The following is a 6,575-nucleotide window of genomic DNA, read 5'->3' on the forward strand; positions in this document are numbered from 1 at the left end:
CAATGGCAAAAGGAAGACCTTTCTCTCTCTCTCTCTCTCACTGTCCACTCTGCCTGAAAAAAAAAAAAAAACTTCCCCAACTTTCCTTCCTTTTATAAATTATTTATTTAGGGGCTGGTGCTGTGGCATAGCAGGTAAATTCACCACTTGCAGTGCCGGCATCCCATATGGGCGCCAGTTGGAGACTCGGCTGCTCCACTTGCGATCCAGCTCTCTGCTATGGCCTGGGAAAGCAGTAGAAGATGGCCCAAGTCCTTAGACCCCTGCACCCGTGCACTTGCGTGGGAGACCCAGAAGAAGTTCCCGGCTCCTGACTTCAGATTGGCACACCTCCGACCGTTGGAGCCATCTGGGGGAGTGAACCAGTGGATGGAAGAACTGTCTCTCTCTCTTCTCTCTGCCCCTGCCTCTCTGTAATTCTGCCTTTCAAATAAATAAATAAATCTTTAAAAATTATTTATTTGTTTTTATTTGAGAGAAGGAGAAAGATTGTCCATCCACTGGTTCACTCCGCATATGCCCCAAGAGCTGGGGCCAAGCCAGGCAGAAGGCAAAAGCCCAGAACTCAATTTAGATCTCTAATATGGGCAGCAGGGACCTAACTACTTGAGCCATCACCTGCTGCCTCCCAGGGTGCACATTAGCAGGAAGCCGGGACTGGAGCAGAGCCAGGACTCACATCCAGTGCAGAAGGGAGCTGTCCCAGGTGGTGTCTTAGCCATTGTGCCACATGCCCACCCCCAGGGCAGTTTTCTTATTGAGGTGCCACAGTCTCGATGGGCTGATTAAAGGACCCTTTGTGTTCTTCTCAGAGTAGTATTGCCAAGTCTGAAACCTAAGCATGCAACTCCCCTTTTGAAAACCCTGCACTAGGCTCCTCAGTTGTACCTTGAATAAAACCTACTTTCCTGGGAGCTGGCATTGTGGTGTAGCAGGTAAAGCCACCACCTGCAGTGCCAGCATCCCATTTGGCGCTCGTTCGAGTCCCAGCTGCTCCATTTCCCATCCAGCTTCCTGCTAATGGTCTGGGGAAAGCAGCAGAAGATGGCCCAAGTGCTCGGGCCTCTGCACCCACATGGCAGACTAAGTGAACTTCAGTATGGAAGATCCCTCCCTCTCTCTCTATAACTCTGGCTTTCAAATAAATACATAAATCTTAAAAAAAAAAAAAAAACAAACCTTCCTTATAGTGACCCACAAAGCCTAGTGCAGAGTGGCCCAGCCTCTTGCTTCTCCTCTTTCACTCTGTTCTGGATATGCTGCTTCTTTCTTAAGTGCTGAACTTGGCAGTTTGAAATGCCTCCTCTTTCGAGGCACCTGTGGCGATTTATAATTACATAGAGGATTTCCTTGCTAATTTACTTAGTTAACATCTCTCTGACCCACTGGCAGCACCAGGGAGTACCTTGCACCTAGCAGGGGACCTGACATGGGAGGCACTCAGTAAATATTGGTTAATGGATGGATGGATGGATAGCATAGAGGGGTGACCAGGTGCCCTTCATGCCTGGAGCCACCATCTGGTAGACCAGTTGGGTCTCCAGGCTGCTCTGCAGGCAGCTCTGAACTCACTCACTTGAACTCAAAAACTACATCCCCAGTGTTCGCTGCGGCCTGGAATGGTAGGCCCAGTATCCCAGCCCTATTGGGCAGACTTTCTTGGGAGCTCAATAAAAGATGGCTTAGGATACCTTATTCCAGGCATAGGTGCAACCTTCTTTCCCCCAGTGCCAGCGCTGTCAGGGATGGCTTAATTGGCTCAGCATTCTGCAATCAAAGATGTAGAGTCTACCTCAGATCCAGCTGAGAACATTTTGGCCTCTGAGCAGAGAGGGGGAAGAGATGGAACCTGGGACTGAACTGAGAGCAGCAAACCCCAAAGCAACATCTGCAGAAAGCTAGTTGCTAACGTCGGAGCAGGCTGAGAACGAAGCCCCTGCCTGGCTCTAACAGGTGGGCATGGGAGTTACACAGATGGACACACACGGATGAGACTCCAGCTTGGCCTCCAGAGCAGCCAGTCTAAAGTGGACAGACAACTGCTGTCTCGTGTTGCATTCAATCAATGTTTTGGGTGGGGATGGAGGAGTTAGGGAAGGGTTTTGTTGTTGTTTGTATGGTTGGGGTTTTTTTTAGAGAAAGGTTTTAAAATTTTATTTATTTCCACTTTATTTGAAAGGCAGAGAGATAAAGACACAGAGACAGACAGACAGAAACTTTCTATCCATTGTTTCACTCCCCCAAATGCGCACAACAACCAAGGCTGGGCAGGGCTAAAGCCAGGAGCCAGGGACTCCATTCAGGTCTGTCAAGTGCATGGCAGGAATCCAAGTATTTGGGCTATTATCTGCTATCCCAGATGCATTAGCCGGATCAGTGAAGAACTTGATCCCGGGCACTCCAATATGGGATTCAGGCATCCCAAGTGGCGTCTTAACTGCTATGCCAAACACCCACCCCAGGGGAGGCTTTTAAAGGGGAAGGTATTTGGGGTATCTTCAGGCTGGACCAGCCCCAGCATTTGGGAAGAGAACCAATAGATGGAAGCTCTCTCTCTTTCTCTCTCCCTCTTCCTCTTCTTCTCCCTCTTTGCCTTTCAAATGAAAATAAATAAATGTAAAGGAGGCCGGGGCGCTGCGGCTCAATAGGCTAATCCTCCGCCTGCGGCGCCAGCACATCGGGTTCTAGTCCCAGTTGGGGCGCCGGATTCTGTCCCTGTTGCTCCTCTTCCAGGCCAGCTCTCTGCTGTGGCCCGGGAAGGCAGTGGAGGATGGCCCAAGTCCTTGGGCCCTGTACCCGCATGGGAGACCAGGAGAAACACCTGGCTCCTGCCTTCGGATCAGCGCGGTGCACTGGCCGCAGTGCACCGGCTGCAGCGGCCATTGGAGGGTGAACCAACGGAAAAGGAAGATCTGTCTCTCTCACTGTCCACTCTGCCTGTCAAAAAAAAAAAAAAAAAAAAAAAAAAAAAAAAAAAAAAGTAAAGGAGGTGGCATTTGAGCCACCTTGGAGAAGGAGGGGATAGGCAAGAGGAAAGGAGGCAGGAGCATGAGCCAATACAGGTGCCATGTATGGTGAGTGCTGGCAGACGGCAGAATCAGGGGGCTGGGCACAGAACACAAAGTGGGGACCAGGAGAGCAGAGGCTTGTTCTCTGAACTGGGGCCACCTGTTGGTGAACCTGGACCCTGGCTGAGAAGGTTGGGCTTTCTGAGCTGGGGAAAGCACCTCAGGTATTTGGCGGGGAAGAAGGATTGCACCTGTCCCACCGGCAAGCCATTCTGGCAGCCTCAGGAGGCTGGGCCTGCATGAGGGGCTGGGGTCTGGCAGCTCAGCAAGGTGCTTGCAGAACAGGCTGTCAAGGGACAGATCTGAGTGATAGGCTTTGATGACACTGTGCAGCAGACTGGCTGCAGGGGACCATGAGAAGGGAGTTGTCCAGGGTGACTCCTGGGGCTCAGGGCTCCTATGGGTTCCTGAATGCTGGGGGGCTTGATTAGAGGATCAGATAAGGAGTTAGACTTTAAACTTGGTAGCTGTAGATGCTAGGATGAGGGATCGGATGTGGGATGCTGACGTGTGCAGCTAGGAGCACATGTGGAGAAAGAGCAAGGGGAGGCTGGGCCCAGGGAGCAACCTTGGGGGTCAGCGACTGCGGTCTCCTCACCCTGCCGTCTTCTCTGGCCTCAATTCAGCACCATCCTCCCTCTGCACCAGCCACTCAGGCCTTCTGTCTGGAACATTCCACCTCCCCTGAGGAGGTAGGGGACCGGAGATGGCAGGGCCTGGCATGTCCACTGTTGATTAAGCTTTGAGAGCGTGCAGCCAGATGGGGTGGTGATTTGCGACAGTTTGGGGATGGAGTGTAAGCAGGTGGGTACTGGGGAAGTGGTGGGGGCTGGAGGGACTGGAGAGGACGTTCAGGAGAGGTAGCTGAAGAACAGGGACCCGGGGGACATGGATTGGAGGTGAGATCCAGGGCACAAGGCAACCAGGAGTGGCTTTGACGAAACAGAAAAAAAAAAAAAATTCTTTCTGAACCAAGATGGAAGGAGGAGCAGACGCATGCTGCTCTGAGTGCAGCTTAATTCTTCACTTCTTTGGGGTTTCACAACCCCATCTCCCAGAAGAGCCTGCACATCTTCTCAGCAATTTACACCTCCATGAAAATAATTTCCTGGACCATTTCTGGCAGCAGATTTGTATGGGGGGGAGGATGGGGGACACGTTCCAAAACGTGGGCAGCTAGAGTCCTCCCCTCCAGAGAAAGGGCCTTTCCTGGAGGTCTCTGGCCCCCCCTACCTCTGTCCCTAAGGTCTGAACACTTGGAGGTGGAGAACTGGTGCCCTGGTCCTCTTCCCAGGCAGGTGGATGGGGAGCTGCACATTGCTGGGTTTCTGCAACAGGAACCTGCCTGCAGCACCCCACCTCCCGTGGGGAGGGCTCTTAAAAGGGCAATGTCACAGGCAGAGGCGCCAGCCCCACCAGGACCTGTCGCAGCCTGGACTGCAGAGATGCACCACCCCTTTGGTGTGTGTCTGGGAGGAGCTGTTGGGGAACCCCGCGAGGGGAGGTGACTGGGGAAGTGGGGCAGGTCCCTCATCTTGGCACAGGCTGGGACATGCAGCACATTTCTCTGGGGCCCATCCCAGTGCTGCCTGTCAGATTCATCCTGGGAGAGCAGCCAGGACAGCTCCAGGGCCCCGTGGGAGGCATGGGGGTTGGGAGGAAGGAGGTCTTCTCAGGACCCAGGGTAAAACGGGAAAGTTTCAGGGAAGGACAAGTAGGACAGGTCCAAACAACGAGGTTCCCAGGGGTGAGGTTTCAGGCCTGGCGACTGTTTGGCTGACCTGCGTGGTCCCTGCACAGCGGCCTGGTGCTGGAAGCCCGGCTTCTTGTTCTGGTAGAGGCCAGACACCGGGTCCCTGTGTCTCCTCTCTTGCCTGAAGCACCCAGACCTGCATCTGGATCCCTGGATTCCTGGGTGTGGGAACCAAGGGCTGGGGAGTGACCCAGGGCTCTGACTCATGCCACCCAGCCCGTGGGGGCTGTTTGCCAACCAAGGTAACCCGGGGAGCTGAGGTTGGAGATGGAGCAGGTCAAGGTGCCAGGGATGAGGGCATCTGTCGTGGGCTGGAGGCAGCTCCTAGGGTGGAGTCAGGGTTATCTGGGCCGTTCCCAGCTGCTGAGCTTCTCGGCGTCGGTCCATCCTTGGCAAGGCTGGCATCAGCCCCATCCCACTGCTCCAGAGAGCAGCCTGGTTTCCACTTCACCCCAGAGGAGGGCGAGCCACACCTTCCTGGAGACTGAGAGTTCTTTGAGAGCAAAGAACTGTGCCCCTTTCTTTCTGTAACCTCTGCTCCCAGTGGTGCCTGGCACAGGTGAGCACTTAGCAAACTGTGCACGCCTACCTGCTCGCGTTCCTGTGTGACCTGCCAGGAGGGGCCTCAGCCCCTCATCCCAGCCGCCACTGCTGCTGAGGGCTTCCCTCTGCAGCTTCAGGCCGCAGGGGCAGTTTCTGCTAATGGACCAGAGGTTCCGCATAAAGCAGCAGGGAATCTGAAAACTAGTCGGGTGACAAAGGGAGTCAGCTGGTTCAGAGGAGCCAAGAGCCAGGCCTAGTTCCCAGGGGCTTAGGCCTCAGCTTCTCCCTGCCTCTCCAGAGCCCCGGAGAAAGGCCGAGGCTCCTGCTGGTAGGAAGGCCACAGGGGCCAGCAGCCAGAGAGGGTAAGGGCCCTGCTGTTGGCACCTCCTAGCTAGAGCTGACTGAGATGGGTGCGAGGCCATCTGAAAGTTCCGGTGGGCTTCAGGGAGGGGGAGGCGGGGACAAAGCGGGCTTCCCCCTCACTGTACCAGCTGCTTTTCTTCAATGGATGAGGCTCCAGGGATGCGAATTTCTGGTCCTGAATTACCAATGGGAGCAGCCTGCAGAGGCCTACAGTAAACGCAGCTGGAGCCTGCCAGTGAGCCCCCAGGAGGCACACCTGGGCAAGGCATGGGGGCCACGGTGGTCACCCTTTCAGGCATCCCACTGTGGACAGGATTTCCAGTAGCAGGGTTACAAATATTAGTCCCAAGCATTAGTGGAAAACAGCATATGGCCTCTTTCCTGGGTACCAAGCTCCAGCAGGCCCAGGAAAGCCACTACTCAGAGACTAAGGAAGCTGAGAAGTAGGCACCTAAGTGCTGGTCAGATCAGACGCCAGCTCTCAACTCCTAAAGAAATGCATCAGACCTAAGTATCGCTGAGGACTCAGGACAGGTGATTCCCACCTGGCCATCTTGTCTCATCTCCCCCTCACTGGCACTTCTGTCCTCCACACAATGGGACAGATATAATCATGGCCCTACCTTCCCTTCTGGGCCCGTCACAAAGATTAAAGCCATCATCTATAGGAATTACATTAACCTCCTAGGAGAGCAGCACCAAGCTAACACAAGGTGTTATTAAGGCCAAGGGCTTGTAGATTGCAGATGAAAGGCAGCCGGTAAATAGTGAGCCTAAATACCACCCTCCCAGAGAAAGGGTGAACTGGCTATTAGGACAGCAGTGGCAACTCTAGGGAAGGGACTGGA

Source organism: Oryctolagus cuniculus, chromosome 7, assembly GCF_964237555.1.
Source record: "Oryctolagus cuniculus chromosome 7, mOryCun1.1, whole genome shotgun sequence".
Taxonomy (NCBI): domain Eukaryota; kingdom Metazoa; phylum Chordata; class Mammalia; order Lagomorpha; family Leporidae; genus Oryctolagus; species Oryctolagus cuniculus.